Below are 20,094 nucleotides of genomic sequence, written 5' to 3'. Positions count from 1 at the left end.
AGTATTACTACTTTATGCCTTCGGCCGAGCGAGCTACCCGCTCCGCCATACAACCTGGTTCAACATGAGCGTCGGAACCCCGACTCCCCGTCGGGGTGTCTTTGCTTCCGTTCGGAATGTTCGGCCGGTCACCCCAATCTTTATCCGATCGGACAAACCCCTGGTTGACATTTTACCTTTCAACCTCCACGTGGCGTTGACTCTGCTTAAAGGGGGGGTCCCCCTTCCTTACTACCGGATCATCATTTATTTATCCTCTTAAGATACATTTGGTTCAATTTATTATACAATCATAGTTATATAATTACTCGATATTTGTATAACTTTGATAATCAAATAAATAAGATGGTAGGAAATAAAATATAATTTAATATTTTAATAATGTAACCTCCTAATTTAATATTTTATTGATTTACCCTTCCTCCTCTTATCCTTTTTATGTGTTATAGTGGGTTTGGGGAAGAATGGATGGACGACATCGTAGAGGGTGAGCTCGATTTGTTGCTGTCATGTGAGGTCAGTTATCCTATCTGTAAAATACCGAAAATGGCGAATAATAATAAGGAAATTTTCTGAAATTTTTAAAAAAAATTTGAGAATTTTTCGGAGCTCGTATGGCTTAGGTTGCGGGGATAAAATTGGGCCCGGGAAGCCTATTTAGGCTACCCCATTTTAAAGAGGAAAAGTTGATTTTTATTTATTTATTTTCTCTTTTCTTTTCCTTTTGATTCTCTTTCCCGTTTTCTTTCCCGACCCGCCGAATCCGCGCCTCCTAATCGTCGTTTCTTCTTCTTCCCAAAACCAGCGCCGCAACCCCGACGGTTTCATTTTTCTCACAATTAAAGCTGAGGTAGAGGGTTTTTGCAACCCTTTCTCTTCCTTTTCCCCTTTGGCTCCCGCGACGTCGAAGCTCCTCTTCGCCTCTGCCCCGATCCTCCTTGCGTCGACGCAGAGCCCTAGAGCTCGAGCCACTCCCCGATCGTCGGAAAGAAGGGCCAACGCCAACCCTCATCTTACTGTGCCCTAGGCGCAGTCGCTATGCCCTAGATCGCCGGGGATCGGGAGCGTGCGTCGATGACAAGGGTAGGTTCTTGAGTTGTTTTCACTTGATCCTCTCTAGCCTGTACCCTAACACTGTCTATGATTGGGTAGCTGATCTTTATAGGGTTGATTGGTGTCTGGAATTGTTGATTCTGCCTTGATCCGACACTGTGGCAGGAAGATCTCTTTTCACGACAGATCGGCACACCTATATTGGTTAAGTTTGGATGGTTTGATCACGGGGAAGGTGATAGCAAGGTGAGTTAGGTTGTTTGTTTGATCTATGATTTCCACTGATTGATTCCAGTGAGGTTTTGTTTTGATCAGTGAGTTGTTCTTGGGCTGTCGGGCAGAGACTAGAAGGTGGTTGCTTGATTAGTGACCTCCTGTTTGATTCGGTTGATATCAGTGAGGAAAGATTTCAACAAGATTCTATGTTGTGGGTTGCTCTTTGATCCAGCAGCACCTTGGATTCGACTGGATCTCCTTCAGGCAGTACACGTTTGGGTTGAGCTTGAGGTATGGTTTATGTATCGAATTAGGGATAAATTTGGATTATTAGATAGTTAGTATGGTTGGTTAATTGTATTAGAACAGGTGGTAGATCATGTTTTAAATTAAAGGTTTTAATTAGTTGTTTATGTGTAGTGGATTTAGGTTTGGATTTCTAAGCTAATGGATTGATTGGGATTAGGGTTTTACCCTAAATTAGTTTTAGGGATTTTATTTAGCTATTTTTATGAATCTAGCTAAATAAAATATTTATATGTTGTTTGACGCAGGACTCTGATTCGAGACGACCAGCTTGACGTCGGATTTGAACTGGATTAGACCCTCCTATTTGAGGTGGGTACCTTGACCTATCTATTTTGATACGTCTTATTGAAATGTTTAGTAGATCTTAACAAGTAGTAATAATTATGATTATATCTGCATTGACATGTCACTATTTACTTCCGAGTATGTATTGTTTGTTATCTGTTTATTACCTTTATGTTATAGAGGTAGTGACATGTCATGCTCTATAATATACTGGACTGGTTAGATACCCTACTTGACATGTGTACCTAGATCATACTATTTGATCCTCATATCTTGGCACACATTGTATGGAGAGGGATAGGATTAGGATATTTCCTGGCTTAGTGACATGCACCATCTTGCATGATTGCATGCTGGGTGGTTGACAGCTCCATTATTGTTGAGCGCATCGCCAGTTACATGGATCTGCACACACAACCACTCATGTGTTAATGGTTTTATTTCAGGCAGGGTGTGTGCAGCAGGTTACTCTGTTAAGCTCCGTTGGTCCGCTCATGGGTAGTGTGATGCAGCGTGGTAGCCGGCAGGGATCCCTCCCCGTCATCGTGTACCGGGAGATGAGAGCATTGCGCTCCCTCACTATGTTTGAGTTAGGAGGATAGGTGTACTTCGACAGCATCCCGTCCATTAGGTTACTCATCAGGAGTAGTGACGACATAGTGCACGATTGTCACAGCCCTACCCACTCGGTCTCACCATCGTGTGTGAGATGGCTGACTGGCAGTAGGGGTGACCAGGACATGTTATTGGCATCATATGCATTATTTGCATTTATTGCTTGTGGTTGTTGCACTTTATATGCTGCATATTGAATGGATGCATTGTTTCACATGCATACAGGTTTTATGATACTTTGGGTTTGACGACCTTGATACCCTTATACCCAGGTTCTGGTTAGTACAGTTAGTCCTTATTTTTCTGTTCTGCATTTTCTATATGTTATATCAGGAGACTGTACGCATAGTTATGACTATTTGTTATAGTTTACTATGCATGTCAACTAGGTATTCGCTAAGTGTTGGACTCACACCCCGTTATTATTCTTTTCAGGTTGAAGCTGTTGTTACGCTCCGCAAGTGTACGGAAATGTCGCAAGTAATATAAAAGATTATCGTATCCACAGAGACTGGAATAAGCACTAGAAATGTCTCAATGCGAATTAGCTAAACAACTATCCAATCGTTTCAAAAGCAAAGTAAAGGTAAACAAATCTAGTCTTAAAAATCAACAAACAAGAGTTTAGTGTTTTAGGTTATGATAAAGGGAGATTCTAGGTGTTTCAGTTTCTTTGTAAGATTTCTTGAATGTAAATGGTTCACCAATTCTTATCCCTCAATTGCCAAACATGTAGAAAGTTGCCGGTTCTCTCTTGCAATAGACAACCGGCTAAGGACTGAGAAATGTATCTAAGTAGGATTAATTAGACATGAACCTACATTGTCCTTACACAGAAGCGCACCTATTACTATGCCTTCCTCGGATATCAACATAGAAGCCCACAACTCATTAATCTATCAAGATACAAGAAACTAATCACAAGATCCATCCTACTCTCTTGAATATTCCCATTTCCTCTTCAAGATTATCTCTCAAACGTCCTTACACGGGCTTGCACCTGTCACGTGGATCCCTCGGATGATCGAGTGAGAGTTTATCTTTACAAAGTCCACAAGAAATCCAAACAATCAATCAAGAATGAGAATTAAGCACAAATCACCATTAATCATTCAAGATCTAATTGATACAAGCAAGTCAATGTCATTGAAACAAGAAAATGGCAAATCCATTAGAGATTACATCAATCCATCATACAAATACTCCCTTAATCCTAGAATACAAGATCTACTCCATGAATCGAGGAAGAAAACCCGAAGAAATAGAAATTACAAGCATTTCTTAAGTCCCCAATCCAAGAAATCAAGAAGAGGGGGAAAGAAAACTTATCTCGAAGAAGCCTCGTCTTGGATCCAATCCTCGCCTTCGAAATCGTGAGATCTCCCTTGAATCGCCAATCCTCCCAAGATTGGGAGGAAACCACCAAATCTTGCTTTCTCCCAAAGGGGAGAGATCCCTTTCAATTCATGAAGAAGGGTTTAAATAGAGGAGGGAATCGAGCGCCACACGGCATGACACGGCCAGTGAGATTCACACGGCCATGTCATTCCCCTCTGCCAAAGGCTGCAGTGACTCACACAGCAGAACCCTTCTCTCTGAAATGCTACTGCAGTAGTGTGGTGCACACCACAACCCGCTTAGTCTCTGGAATGCTACAGGTCGTGTGGTGCACTGACCAAGCACGCTTGGTCTCGAAATTTCACACCGTGTAGATCCACCGGCTATGTAAGGCTTCTGGTTGGTTTCAAATCTTGACACGGTCGTGCGACACCGCCATGTCATCTTCCTCTTCTGTTGGTGCCAACACGGCCCGAGCTCCATACCAGTGTATGGTCGTGTGAGGAACACGGCCCGTTCTTCCTTTGTTTCCTCCAATGCATGCCCAAAGATGTAGATTCTTCACCAAATCGACTCCTGTGTACAGAAAATGCACAAAAAGCAGATCTCCGAACCAAAAGAGTAAATATGCTAAAAGGAAAGCTGGAAGTATAAAAATGCATAGATCAAGCATGCTCAAAATATGTAAATGTGCGTAAAAACATGCATAAAAGAGTATATAATCTACGCACATCACACCCCCAGACTTAAACCTTTGCTTGTCCTCAAGCAAAATGCTGCAGTCTAAATTCATATGTTCTACAACACATTCATAAAACCCAGTGCACTTTCCTAACTCTATCAAAAAGTTTCATTAACAAGCATGATCATGGAAACAAGTAAAGTATGGTTCAAGCATAAGAATCTTGTGCGCAGTGTAAAAGTAACTCAACACCCTTCAAGTTTCAATCCATGTCCTAGTCAAGTCGTCATCAAATTTGAATTCCTAGTGTTCCCAGTGAACGACAAGTAACCAGTGATAGGCACTTACTCACCATTCACTTGGTTCATATTTCTCAACTAACCCAAGGTCTCAAAGGTGTGCTCAATCTCAAGAGAAGCTAAACAGTCATTTCCCCAGTAACCTAACTCGGTCTCAAAGGGGTGACTTGCTAGATTCCACTCATGACAACTGTTTTTTATATCCCTTATTATTCTTTTATTTATTTTTTCTCTTTTTTTTTATAAGTGTTTGCATTGTGCAAAACTTATTCACAAATGTACTTTTAGCACACATGTTGGGATATTTTGTTATCCTGTTCGAATTAAGGGTCAACGAACGCTGGGGATGTGGCGCTCCTTGCTGGGTCCTCGAGGGCTCCGGTGAACCTGCAGCAAAACCGAGCCGGGAGGGGTGTCCCGGCGACGGCCCTCCGACGCTCAAGTCAGGCGAGGAATAACAAGAAGGTGGTCTCCAGATCAAGATTTCTCATACCTCCGGTGAAGAAATGGAGGCCTTATATAGACCTCCCGAAGAAGACTGGGCGCACCAATCAAAGTAACCACCTGCCTTTGACCATGCCCAGGTATGGGTCTGTCAGAAGATATGGATATGTCAGGAAGATGTCCATGAGGCCATACTGCTACTGTATCAACCTTTCCATGATGTGACGGCAAGGTCCTCCATCGTGCGATCTTGTGTACGGCCTAATCATCAGACATGCTTTAGCTGATATCCCATATCCCGAGCCGAGCGCATAGGCCGCTCGGCCCCCTTTGTACCCTCGCCCTTATCTTGGCCGAACGGACGACCCGCTCGGCCCTTCGATCCTCCTGCCTTGGCGTCGGAAACCCAAACCCTTGGATGGGTTATGTCTAGCTCCGCTCGGACTTACTCAGCTGCTCGGCGTGGCCATTAACCGCTTAGTCAGCCCTTCATCGGTCCTCAAGCTGAGACCCTTCAGGAAATGGGTCCCCCATTCTTACCGCCGGATCACTTGCCTTCCCTTCAAGTCTAGTCGAAGGAGGCAGTGAGTCCGACTGACTGGACTATATGTGTCCGAGCGGGCGGTCGCCGCCTTTCCGTAGCTTATAATATCCCTGGGGCCGTTCGGCCCTTCTGTCAAATTCAGTCGTTCGGCTCTTCATTCCGGTTGTCTTGTCGCTCAACATGGATGTTTGCTTGTCTAGATCTTCTCGAAAATCACGCAAATCTTCTCCATTAAGTCGAAGCATGCGCGGTATGGGCGCATTAATTGTGCCTGGCGACAGAGCGCCACGTGGCTCTTCTCGCGTGGCGGTGATGATCCGTACGATGGGACGCTGGTCATTTTGAAACGGACGGCTAGATGATGACTTCGTCTTCCGTGACCTGCATCCGACGGACGAGGCTGACCAGCCTCGTTCGTATAAAGCCCTCGTCTTCGCCTTTTACGCCGCATTTTCTGTTTCATCGCGTAGACTCCGGCGAAGGCGCCCGTTGCTGCAGCGTCCTCCCGGCCGTCCTTGCTCTCGCCTCTTGGTGGTCTTCGGCTCTTTGGTGATCCTTTCTGTCTACCTTCCCTCAGTAAGCTTCTCCCTTCCCTTACAAGGCCTTCCCAACTTGTTCTGCCTCCTTTGTTCCCATTCCTTCGATTTCTCGCTGTCTTTTTGCTCCTTCGAGATGGCAAGCTCCTCCGAACCCGCTGTTGGTGTTCACGGCCCTTGGTACCTGACCATGGAGAGTCGGTTTGATGAGGAGGGTGCTCGGCGCCTTGTTCGGACATATGGGATTCCCGATAACTATGAAATAGTTGTAGCCAACCCGACTGACCGGCCCCATGACCCCCCGATCGGCACCATTTGTTTTTTTCTAGACCAATTCCAGGGCGGCCTTAGATTTCCTACCCATCCCTTTATTTTAGAGGTTTGCAACTATTTTCTCATCCCGCTCGGCCAACTTGCCTTTAGGCTGCTGGGCGGGGTGGTCGTCCTCTTTAAACTGTATCCCTCTTGACCCCAAAATATTCCACTTCTTTTTCTACCCTAAACAATCCGTTGGGCACTTTCATTTTCCAAAGTAGAATAGGCTTTAAATTTTTTGATAATATGGACCTCCAACAAGCATTGGAAAGAATTTTTCTACATCCGACTTCGGCGGCCTTTCGAACAAATGGCAAAACTCGGTAGGAGCTCGGCAAATTAAGCAACCCGGCATATCTTCATGGCGGTTGTCCGGTCGGTGTACAAGATAGACCGTTGCTTCTCAAAGGTGTTGTATATTTTGGGTTATCTCCGTTGGGCCAATCTTCCCACCGTATGGGTAAGAGACTCTTTACTCCCTTCACCTTTTTATCTAACCGATTTTAATTTCTTCTATTGCAGTTGAAGTCATGTGGCGCTCCAAGGCTCGCCTCATCAAGGTCGTGGAAATTGGCGGCCACCAAAAGAGCTCGCCGGCGGGGTCTCATCCCGCCCAAGCGAGATGCGGGAGAGGGAGGCGCAATCCGCCTGAAGCAGATCTTGCCCATCCGCTTAAGCGGAGGTTGAGGCGGATCCTTTTCTCGGCCCCAGTGGGGTCCCTCAATCGAGGATCCAGCTGGAAGTTCGTGAGCGTGAAGGACTCGACCTTCCGCCACCACAAGAGGAGCACCACAGTGCCGATCGGCGTAACCGCTGCCGCGTCATCACAGATCGGGACTCCAGCGGCCTCGCCTACCGCATAGCCTCCCGGCTCCGTCGCCGCTTACGTCGGTTGGGCGAAACTTCCACCATAGGGAGTCTTCGCAACAAGCAAAAGCGCCCTCGGCCATCAGACCATCAAGACCACCCTCCGATTCCCATCGGAGGAATATTCTTGTCTGTCGATCGGCCATCGAGCCCCATTCACGAAATAACCTTGGTCCGCTCAAGCTTTTGAGGGCCTTGATTCAGGTTGCCCTCATGGCGTAGCGGCTCGGCGATAACAATATCTGCGGAGCCACGGTGAATTCATCTTTCTTCATGTGCCATGCTATTGTTTGACTCTGATTTTATTTCCTTACAGCATTGGGTGAGCAAATCGCCACCGACCGGTGGCAGTGGAGGATCTCTGGAAAAACTCAAGTATCGGGGGTCCATCGGTAGGCGGGAGAAACAAACTCTCGAGGCCGAGCAGAAGAAGGCTGCCGATGGCCCGACTCGAAGACTTGGTGAAGAAGCGGGACGGGGACGTGAAACGCGCCAGTGGCCGGAAGAGGCGGGCGATTGCTGATCTGGATAAAATGAAAGTTGAAGTCCGGGCCTTAGATCAGCAATCTAAAAAGCTAGAGGCCGAGCTGAATGCCGAGCGGGAGATCCGTTCGGCCGAACACACAAAAGCTGCGATGGACTTGAAGGCAGTCCAAGATTCCCTAATTGCCTCCCGGGCGGTGCTTAAAAGGTATAAGGAGGGAGAGCCGAGTCGCTTAGCAGCGGCGCGCCAAGAATATCTCCACTCGGAGTGGTTCGGTGCGAAGTTCGGCGACAATGTCTCTTCTACATTCGCCGAAGCGGTCAAGGTCACCCTGGCGTACCTGAAGAAGGGTGGCCACCTTCCCGAGGGAATGCATATTCCCGCCTCCGACCTGGCGGCCATGATTGATGACATCCCGGACGCCTTTTTTAATTTTGAAGACCCGGAGTGAGATGAGTTCTTTCAAGTGCTTTTTGTATTTCATCCGCTCGGCGGATGCAAAAACTTTATTGTACATGTCGTTCGGCTCCCTTATGCGCCTTGTATTTTTTGTTTGCCTTTCATTGCCCCTTTTTAATGCGTTGCTGCTCATTCGTATAATCTGTTGGGCTCCCCGGGTTTCCTACTAAACGACCGATCGGGTTAATCAATTGACTCGCTTCCTCAAAATCACTTAGCGCTTAACCATACTGCTTGCATTCAGTGCACGCGAAGTATTGGCAAACCGACGGCCGACTGGCATTAATCAATCTGGTACTTGTGAACGATCATGAGCTCATCGGCGCGGATGTTTATAGCCGATCGGCGCGGCTCTCGATCTTTAACGACGGTGCTCGTCGACGCGGATGTTTATAGCCGATCGGCACGACTCTCGATCTTTAACGACGGTGCTCGTCGGCGTGGATGTTTATAGCCGGTCGGTGCGGCTCTCGATCTTTAACGACGGTGCTCGTCGGCGCGGATGTTTATAGCCGATCGGCGCGGCTCTCGATCTTTGACGACGGTGCTCGTCGGCGCGGATGTTTATAGCCGATCGGCGCGGCTCTCGATCTTTAACGACGGTGCTCGTCGGCGCGGATGTTTATAGCCGATCGGCGCGGCTCTCGATCTTTAGCGCCGGTGCTCGTCGGCGCGGATGTTTATAGCCGGTCGGCGCGGCTCTCGATCTTTAACGACGGTGCTCGTCGGCGCGGATGTTTATAGCCGATCGGCGCGGCTCTCGATCTTTAACGACGGTGCTCGTCGGCGCGGATGTTTATAGCCGATCGGCGCGGCTCTCGATCTTTAACGACGGTGCTCGTCGGCGCGGATGTTTATAGCCGATCGGCGCGGCTCTCGATCTTTAACGACGGTGCTCGTCGGCGCGGATATTTATAGCCGGTCGGCGCGGCTCTCGATCTTTAACGACGGTGCTCGTCGGCGCGGATGTTTATAGCCGATCGGCGCGGCTCTCGATCTTTAACGACGGTGCTCGTCGGCGCGGATGTTTATAGCCGGTCGGCGCGGCTCTCGATCTTTAACGACGGTGCTCGTCGGCGTGGATGTTTATAGCCGATCGGTGCGGCTCTCGATCTTTAACGGCGGTGCTCGTCGGCGCGGATGTTTATAGCCGATCGGTACGGCTCTCTTAACGGCGGTGCTCGTCGGCGTGGATGTTTATAGCCGATCGGTGCGGCTCTCGATCTTCTTGACGGTGCTCGTCGGTAGCGGTTATTATAGCCGATCGGTAGCGACTCTTGATCTTTACGGCGGTGCTCGTCGGTAGCGGTTATTATAGCCGGTCGGCGGCTCTGGTTAACGTCACGGGCTAGGCGGCCTTGCTAACTCCTTACCAGGTCGAGCGACCTTGGCCTTCATAACTTATCTCGCGCTTGAACAGTCTTTGTGCCCGGCCGAACAGCATGGGTCATTTGCTTGCGAACCTAATCGGCTGGGAGGCCTTCACTTATTCGGTTGCTTGGCTCGGATAATCCATATGCCCCTTTTACCCAGCTTGGAGAACGTACTCCTGGCCGAACGGCTCAGGGTCTGCTTCGAGCATTTTTGCTCAGATAATTTATCTCCATCCGGAAGGTACTGGGTCTTTGATCCTCGAGCGCTTGGCTCGACCCATTTACCTCCGGCTTAGCGGCTCGTGGCCTTCGTTTCTTACCAATGCCTTATATTTGTTCTCTTGATTCTTCATTTCTGCATTTCCAGTATTAGTTGAAAAAAGTACATAGGATGATTTACATTGGCACACCTCTCACCCCGCCCGGTAAGGCTGGAGGTGGCCTATCTAGCTGCCGACTGTCCTCGTCCTCCAAATAATCGCTCCGAGCGGAGCTTTCGATGATTTTGAAGGACACCTTGCAGACTTCAAGCTTGCGCGTCGCCGACAACTTTCTTCAAGACAAGGTCGCCGACCTGATCACGCGCGGGTTGTAGTTTTGCTTCATCTGTTGACGGTATGCCGAACGGATGCCTTGGCACGCTCTTCGTCGACCAAATCCAGCTCCATATTCCTCCGCTCGGCGTTGCCTTCGTCATAACACTGGACCCGGATGGACTCAATGCCGACCTCAACCGGAATGACCGCTTCACCTCCGTACACCAGATGAAAAGGTGTAACGCCCGTTCCTTCCTTAGAAGTTGTTCGGATGGCCCATAAAACGCTCGGCACTTCATCTGGCCAACTTCCTCCCAAGTGGTCGAGCCGAGCGCGCAGGATACGGAGAATTTCCCGGTTGGCCACTTCAGCTTGACTGTTGCTCTGAGGATAGGCCACGGATGTGAAATGTTGCTCAATGTCGTAGCTCTTGCACTAATCCTCTAACATCTTCCCTGTGATTGTCGGACACTAGTCGGCGAGGGATGCCGAACCGAAATGATGTGTTGCGGATAAATTTTTAACCATTTGTTCAATGATCTTTGCTAGCGGCTCGGCCTCCACCCACTTGGAAGTAGTCTACCGCCACTAGTAAAATTTCCTTTGCCCGCCGCCATCGGAAATGGACCCATGATATCCATTCCCATTGATCGAGCGGACATGAGACTGACGCCTTCATCTCCTCTGCCGGTCGGTGGGAGAAGTTGTGATATTTTTGACAAGAAATGTAGATACTGTCCGAGCGGCATCTGTTTGTAAAGTTGGCCAAAGTATCCGGCCAAGAGGATCTTCTTGACCAATGAGCCCGGATGACCCCGCATGATCCTTGATGTACTTCACGGAGGATGGTGAGTCCTCCGAGCTTACACATTTCAAAAATGGGCGAGAAAGCTTTCTTGTAAAGTTGATCTCCAATGAGTGTAAACCGACCGGCTCTTCTCCTGCTGCATATTCATCGGAGGGTGTGGTGCCCAAACGGAGGAATTCTATAATAGGTGTCCTCCATCGCTTGGAAACGTGAGGCCTTGCATCCGATCGACGTGCACCAACAGTACTTTTTCAATTGGCTGTTGAATCGGTGTTATTGAGCTTGCGAGTTTGGCTAACTCATCGGTTCGGGGATCTTCTGTATAAGAACCTCTCGGAAAGTAGCTTTGAGTTTTCAAAGGCCTCAACGTAGAGTTTAAGCCGAACACTGTTGATTTCAAAGGTGCGAGAAAGTTGTTGAGTCGAACAGTGTTGCACCCACATGCCGGGCTGCCTGCAATCCAGTTATGAGGGCCTCGTACTCTCCGTTGTTGGTAGCTTTGTAATCCAGTAGGACGGATAGGTGCATCTTCTCTTCTTGAGGTGAGAGCAGCAATATTCCAAGCCGAGTAGAGGATCCATCCACATATATCCTCCACATAGCTTCCGGCTCTGTGCACTTGGTCACAAAATCAGCCAAGGATTGGGTCGTGCGGGGTTGATATTGGATGTCAAATTCACTTAATTGTCGTCCACTTGATGAGCCGTCCGGACGCTTCTGGATTTTCCGAGTGGACTGTTCGTCCAGACAATGATGGTGTGAGTCAAGAAATACGGTCGAAGGCGCTGAGCTTCTCGAGCCCGGTGTAACGAGATTCAACATCTTTTAAAATGTGGCTTAGAAAATACACCGGCTGCTCTTCGCCGCTCGCACTGTTCAGTTGACGACAGATACATATAAAGTGACTCACCCCGATCGGCTTGGCAAGAGAGAATTTAGATATGTTTTCAACTCTTCAAATGCTCGGTCACATTCTTCATCCCATTGGTAGCTTTACTGAGAATCTTGAAGAATGGAAGGCTCGGTCGGCGGTTTTGGAGATGAATCTAGACAAAGCGGTTATCCGGTCAACCTTTGCACTTCTCTTGTATTTCTTGGGGGCGGCATGTCTTGCGAGCTTTCACCTTCTGGATTTCCTTGATTCCCCTTTCGGTCACTATGTACCCCAAGCAACGCCCTCCTTTGGCTCCGAACAGGCATTGGATTTAGCTTGATTCAGTATTTCTTGTGTTCGGAAGGTTTCTTCCATATCCTTGAAAAGATCGCTCGGCGGTTTAATAAGAATGTCGTCCATAGACTTCCAGTTGCTTCTCGCTCCCGAACACTTTGTTCATCAAGCGTTGATAGGTGGCCCGACATTCTTTAATCGAGCGGCATCACATTGTAACAATCGTGCCATCGGCGATCACAAAGCTAACCTTTTCTTGATCTTGGCGAGCGGCACCTGATGATAGCCTTGATATGCGTCGAGCATGCAAATCAATTCACAACCGGCTGTAGAGTCCACCAGCCGATCTATTCGGGGCAAGGGATAAAAATCCTTGGGGCATGCTTTGTTCAAGTCTCGAAAGTCGATGCAGACTCTCCACTTGCCCGGCTTGGAGACCAATACCACGTTAGTGACTCGGGACCGCACCTCGTATGTGGCCGGCCTCAGTTTTCTACTTCCGGGATAATGACATTCGCCGCTGAAGTCCCTTTTCTACCTTCCTTGGTCGAGCCTCGGTCGGACATGCAACTCATCTTGCGCTAGGCTCGGCGATTCGCAACTCATGTGTCGACGGCGAAAACATCATGATTTCGTTGGAGGCATTGGATCGGCTCCTCTTCCCCCGGATCGAAGCGATAAAAGTCGTGGCCTCCGATCGGGTCGGATGGATCTGAACTTCCTCCTTTTCATCGTAAATTAAAGCAGGAGGTTTCTCGGCTATGGCGTGTACCTCGATTCGAGGCGCCTAGTAGGATTCCGCTCGGACCATCTCTATATAGCACCGCCGAGCTGCTAATTGATCTCCACGTACTTCTCCGACTTTATCTTCGGTGGAAGGTTGAGACAACCGCTCGGAATTCGTCGAATGCGTTGTAGGACGAGGAGAGTCGACCACCACGAAGTTTATTGTCTGGTCCTCTGGCGGCTCCTCTCCCGGTGAGGTAGCGGTCGGATCTGTCCGCCGTGAACCTCGTTGCCGTAAACCCGTAGGCGGGACGTCATGGCGATGCTTCGCACGATCAATTTGGTGATCGACGCCTTCTTGAATATAATGTTGACCGAGCTCCCTGTGTCAACAAATATGTGATGAAATAATTTCTTTATTCCGCTTTAATGAGGAGCGTCGTCGTGGGACACTTCTACTCCTTCCAAGTCTCCGGGCCGAAAGTGATTTCCGGTCCACTTGCCCTCTTGGCTCTGATTGCATGGATCTGCTAGGACGCCCGCCTTTACGGCTCGGTTGGAATCTCCCGGTCGGCTGCCCGAATAACGTTAATCTCGCCCGGAAGTATTGTACATTTTCCTCTTCCGGCGGACGGTCGTGACCGTTCTCGGGACGCCCGGCGATTCTCCTGTCTCGGAGATCGGTGTCGATCGGTGTCTGTTGATGTCGCCTTTCGGGTCCGGTCAGCTTCATGGGTCCTTTGTCTCCTGTCGATGGGAGGAGACCGTCGTTCGGCATTCCTGGGAACGGGATTGGCCACGAAGGGAAGACTTCGACAATCCTTCGTGTTGTGCGTATTCGTCTGGTGGAAGGAGCAGAACATAGGGGTCCACCTCTTTTTTGGCTTGGGCCGAGCGGCAGCCACTTCTTGTACGTGCGACCTGGCGTGGGGGGATCGGATTGCTTCAGCTTTCGGTCCTCTAGGTGGCTGCTGAGCGGCGTGCTGTTTCCGCTCGGCATGAATAGGTGCCCGCTCGGTGGGAGTTTCCTTTTTCCGGGCGGCTTGTGCTTCTTCCACGTTTATGTATTCGTTGGCCCGATGTAGCATATGATCATAATCTCGGGGCGGCGAGCGGAAGAAGTCCCCATCCACAAGGCCACAGTGAAGGCATTCATCATCGTCTCCGATGTGGCGTTGGGATATCCATCGCCACTTGGTTGAATCGTTGGATGTGCTCGAGCGATTCTCTTGACTCTTGCTTGATGGCAAACAAGTCGACACTTGTCTTCGGCGATCGCTAGCGAAGTGGTGGAGGAAGGCCGTTGGAAGTCCTTGAAGCTAGTGATGGATCCGTCCGGCAACCTCCGAAACCACCGTTGAGCCGATCCAGAGAGTTGTAAGGAAGACGCGGCACTTTACTCCATCTGTATATTGCTGGAGTGTAGCCATGTTATCAAACTTACCCAGATGATCATCCGGGTCCGTTGTTCCGTTGTACTCGCCGATCGTCGGAGGCACGTAGTGCTTGGGTAGAGGGTCTCGTAGAATAACCTCCGAGAATTGGCGATTGATCCGCTCGGGAGATGAGTCTGCCTGGGGAGCTTTCCCTTTTCTGTCATCCCGCCTTGGCATTTCGTCTGAAGAAGAGCCTCTATCTCTTCGAGCTGGTGCGGTTTCAGGGGTGCGAAATAAGGCCCGATGGAATGCGACGGTGGCTTGAGGTGCTTCCGCTCGGCCACCAGACGCAGATGTTGCTTGTTGCTTCGGCCGTTCGGCTGATGCTTTTTGTTTTTGCTCCATAAGTTTGGTGGCCCTCATCTCGACTAGAGCATCGAGTTCTTCTGTTGAAAGCGTCACGGTGTGTTGTCGTCCAGCCTCGTCCATTGTTCCTGTTCGAATGCAGGTGCGTTCCCACAGACGGCGCCAATTTGATCCTGTTCGAATTAAGGGTCAACGAACGCTGGGGATGTGGCGCTCCTTGCTGAGCCCTCGAGGACCCAGCAAGGAGCGCCACATCCCCAGCGTTCGTTGACCCTTAATTCGAACAGGATTATTTTGATTTTTCCAAATGAGCTTTAATGATTTGAGCCTTATCCAGTAACCAAAATGAAAGTTGAGAAATCACCATGGAAACCAAGTACTAAGCAAACAAGATGAATCATGACTATTTCAATGACATCAACTATTCAAGCGTCAAGCACAAGTGTAGTGAAGATAAAATCCTTAAGGTTGAACCAAAACTAAAAATCATCACCATAAGATTCTTAGCTTATTAATGCTTCCCAAGATAGAAAAAAGAACTACACAAAGTTTACTACTAGCATCATTCGAACATCATGAATCAAGACAATAATCGTGCTAACATTTCACTTGAATCCAAGAAAGCATATAAGTGAAGATTTGATGTTCTCAAAAAATTTTTTGCCATGATTATTTCAAAAACAAGCAAAATAAAGCAACAAGCAATGAAAATAAGAACCAACATGAAAAACTAACAACAACTAAAAACTGAAAACCAAACTAAACAATACATGACACCCCCCCAGACTTAAACTTTTCATCGTCCCAATGAAATCAGTATGGTGGAGGAGGTGGAGGTGGACGAGGGAAAGGAGGTCTACGACGTGGTTGGCCAATAGGAAAACTAGGAAAACCTGGAATCTCACCCAAGGATCTATGATACTCATATAAAGCATCTACTTGTTGGCTAGTAAGCGTCATACTCTGCATAAAATCTCTCATCCTAGCCTGATCAGTATCATAATCCTGCACAAACTCAGCCACTTGACCTTGAAAATTCCTCGTAAACTGAAAATGATTTTGTACCTCCCTAAACTGATCATCAGATAAAGAGAAGCGCCCCTCCAACATTTTTCGTTGGGAATCTTGCTTCTCATGAAGTGATTCTAGTGACGTACGAAAATCCGAAAAATCAAACCTAGAAGATCCCGTGCCATATGCAAAAGAAGCCTAGCAGGCTCCATAAAGCTAGAAGGCTGCGTGTGTCCAAATGACGAGGGCTCATGATGTGGCTCAGTGTCTCCAGGTATAGAAGGGTTATCCTCAGAATCTAACTCAGAAATCACCCAATTAGCCGGGTTACGAATAGTAGTTCGTTCAGGAAAAGGAAGGGGTAAAGGAGAACCACTCCTCCTAGGAAACGCGAAACCATTCTCATCCCGAACGATCATTTTCATAGCAAGACATGTATCAATGTCAATCATGTCATTACCATGAATTATTTCCAACCCATCAACATCAAGATTTAAATTATAAGCTATTCGGGTAATCAAACCACCAAAAACAATCGATCCCGATGATGCCCTAGCCGATCTCAATATGGTTTGAACAAAATGAAAACCATAGTCAAATTCAACCTTATAAAGCATAGCCCATAAAGCATAAAGCTCTATCTTTTTAACCACCCCATCACTCTCTCCCCTACCAAAAATAGTTTTACTCATGACTCTATGTAGATACCTAAAGATGGGGTTTTGCATATGGGAGGCCTTAGCTCTTGAAGGCTCATAAGGTTGATCTAATCCAGTTATTGCATTCCAAAAATGATTCCAATTAAACCTTGGATCAAACCTACGAGGGCTACCGGTGGTTATTCCGAAACAAGAATTAAAGTCACTAAATGCCCATAGAAATTCTTGATTCATTAATCTAAAAGAGATTTTTCCAGAATAATCATCTTCATTAGTAAAATGGACATCCAATGAACTTAAAAATTCCAAAACAAGATGAGGATATGTAGGCAAATGTGTGTACATAATATCACTCCAATCCAAAAACCCAATCATCAAATCTACATCTTCCCTAATTCCAAGCATATCAAAAACAGTTGGGTCCATATATCTAGTACACACTATCTTTCTATTGACAAGAATTGCAAATCTAGTTACTTGATCATCATTTCTAAACACAATATTGAATTCATTGTCATTACCTTCGTTGCGTGAAGTCCTTTTGCTTTTTCCCTTCACTGGTTGTTTTCCTTTGTCCCTTGATGGCTCCTTCTCTTTGTCTCCACTAGATCCACCCCCTCCTTTGCGAAGTGTCTTCAAAATATTTGACATCTTGATGAGTTTAGAAAGGGGAAGAATTATCTAGAGTTGTGGAACTCAAAGAACAAAACTTCAAAGAACAAAAGATCTTAGGTTAAGAGAACAAAAAGTCTAAGTCTTAGAGAGGAGGAGAATCGGATCTAAGAGATCTTGAGAGATTAGAGAGGGGTTTTTAAGAAATTAGGAGAGAAAGATATGTTTTGGAGAGTCGGGGGTGTGTGGAACACGGCCAAGATCTGGCCGTGTGAGGTAGGAAGAACACTTTCATAGTTCTCCTACACGGGCCGTGTAGATCTACACGGCCTCCCCATCTTTCCTCTCGGGATTCTTTGCACGGGCCGTGTAGATCCACACGGCCTCCCACTCTTCCTCCTCTGGATTCCTCGCACGGACACGGCCTCTCCATCCTTCCTCTCGGGATTCTTTGCACGGGCCGTGTTTTAGACACGGCCTAGATCCTTTTCTCCTCGGAAGATGCTACACGGCCGTGTCTGGATGACACGGCCTAAGCACTTCCCTTCTTTGCAACTTTTGCCTGGCCGTGTATAGCACACGGCCAAGCTCCGTTTTGCACCTAACCTGAAAACAAAAATCAAAAGAATGCATCAAACTAAAAGAGATTTAGATGCAGATCAAAACTAACTAAAAGAACCCTTGGGTTGCCTCCCAAGAAGCGCTTGTTTAAGGTCTTTAGCTCGACCAAACTTTATCATTCGCTTCTTTTTCTCGCCCTTGGAGGACAGATATACTTTTCGTTTTTGTTGGGAGATCTTCTCCCAACATCCTCCACCTCATTGTCTTCTTCATTTGGTGGCCTTCCATGAGGATGGAAATTCCATTCCTCAAGTTTATAAATGCTTGACCTGCTACAAGCATTTAAAAGAGACGAGACATGGTTAGAGATATTAGATAAATCATATTCCAACTTTTCCTTACCAATTACCAAAGAAAGCTTATGATTTTTGACATCAATTATAGCTCCAGCTGTAGCAAGGAAAGGTCTTCCTAATATGATAGGAATCCTAGGGTCCTCTTCCATGTCCAACACGACAAAATCTGTGGGAATAACATTCCCATCCACCTCTACTGGCACATCTTCTATAATACCCAAAGGGTACCTGCAGGAATGATCGGCAAGTTGAAGTGCCATAGTAGTAAGTTTAATGTTTTTGAGACCTAATTTATTACAAATTGAGTAAGGAATGAGGCTAACACTCGCCCCCAAGTCACAGAAAGCTTTTTCAAAAAATTCTTTTCCTATGTTGCAAGGGATATAAAAACTCCCTGGGTCCTTCAGTTTTGGAGAAGTGTTCTTCTCAAAAATAGCACTACATTCCTCACTAAGCGCAATGGTCTCGACCTCTCCTCTTCTTCTCTTGTTTGACATGAGATCCTTCAGGAATTTGGCAAATCTAGGCATTTGCAGAATAACATCGATAAGAGGTACCTCTACACAAATTTCCTTAACTTTTTCTAGAAACTTGCCAAATTCTTCATCTTTCTTGAGCATTGTAAGTCTTTGAGGAAAAGGGACAGCTTTGCTCTGATGGTTCAGTGGAAGAGTTTCTTCAACCTCAATGGTACTCTCCTCATTAGCTTGAATCTGATTTGATATAGGAGGAGAGAGCTCTTCTTCTTTTTGTATCCCTTTTGAAGCAGTCACTTGGGAGTCTCCCAAGGTCCGTCCGCTCCTAAGCTCAATCCTATTGCAATGCTCCATAGGATTCACATCAGGTTTTCCTGGAAGTTGTCCTGGTGCTCTGGATGATGAGGAAGCTAGTTGGGCAATTTGACTATCCTGGATCTTTTGATGCTTTTCAGAATTATCCATTCTCTGGATGAGCTTTGCTATATCTTGCTTCATTTCATTCTGACTTGAGATAATTTCTTCAAGCATCTTTTCAACATTTGACTTTGGTAAGCCTTGAGAAGATAGATGTTGAAAATTTGGTCTTGCCCCCATAGATGGTCCTTGATCTTGATTGTTTCTGTAAGAAAAATTTGGATGACTCTTCCATCCAGGGTTATAAGTATTTGAGTATGGGTTGTTCTGCCTTTGATTGTAACTCATGATTGCATCACATTGTTCAAGTTGATTGATTTGTGCAGTGATAGCTCCCAATGGACATGAGTCATTTGAATGCTCTGAACTCCCACATACTTCACAAGATGTACTAATAGCATTGACCATATTAGCACTAGTCCCCATATTCTCAAATTTCTTTGTAAGAGCGTCCAATTTTGCAGACAAAAGAGTGACTGCATCTACATCAAACTTCCCTGATGCTTTAATTGTTGGGTTTACAGAGGAATAGCCACCACTTCTTTCATTTGCCCATTGATGATGATTTTGTGCTACACTTTCAATGATTTCTTCGGCTTCATCTAAGCTTTTGTTCATAAGTGCCCCTCCAGCAGCTGAATCAAGGGACACTTTGGTATGATAATTGATGCCATTATAAAAAGTGTGCAACACTAACCATCTTTCCAACCCATGATGTGGGCATTGTCTGAGCATACTATTATATCTATCCCATGCTTCAAAAAGAGATTCTGAGTCAGTTTGCTTGAAGCTTGCAATTAAATTCCTCATATGAGCTGTTTTGCTTGGTGGATAGAACTTATCAAGAAACTGTTGCTCACACTGCTCCCAAGTGGTGATGCTATTAGGGGCCAAAGAATTCAGCCATTGCTTTGCCCTATCTCTTAGAGAAAACCCAAATAACAATAATCTAACTGCATCTGAAGGAACTCCATTCATTTTCATGGTACCACATATTTCATAAAAGACCTCTAAGTGTTGATTAGGGTCCTCATGAGGTCCTCCACCGAATTGGTTCTGCTGCACCATAGATATGATTGCGGGTTTGATCTCAAAGTTATTAGCTTCCACTGAAGGTCTTGAAATACTAGATCGAAAACCTCTCGCATAGGGTGCTGCATAATCCTTGAGTGGTCTATTCGCCATGTTCAAATGTTCCTGTTC

General features: G+C 46.8%; 1 non-coding gene across 1 annotated transcript; it reads left to right on the top strand.

Moving 5' to 3' along the window:
• Nucleotides 1–19,597: 19,597 nt before the first annotated feature.
• LOC122044724 lies at nt 19,598–19,703 on the top strand. The gene has a single exon (XR_006129739.1). It is a non-coding gene; the product is annotated as a small nucleolar RNA R71 (small nucleolar RNA).
• The last annotated feature ends 391 nt before the right edge of the window (nt 19,704–20,094 follow it).

The sequence above is a fragment of the Zingiber officinale genome, chromosome 2A (assembly GCF_018446385.1).
Source record: "Zingiber officinale cultivar Zhangliang chromosome 2A, Zo_v1.1, whole genome shotgun sequence".
Lineage (NCBI taxonomy): Eukaryota > Viridiplantae > Streptophyta > Magnoliopsida > Zingiberales > Zingiberaceae > Zingiber > Zingiber officinale.
Note: the sequence above shows the minus strand (reverse complement) of the source record. Positions and strands in the feature narration are given on the sequence as shown.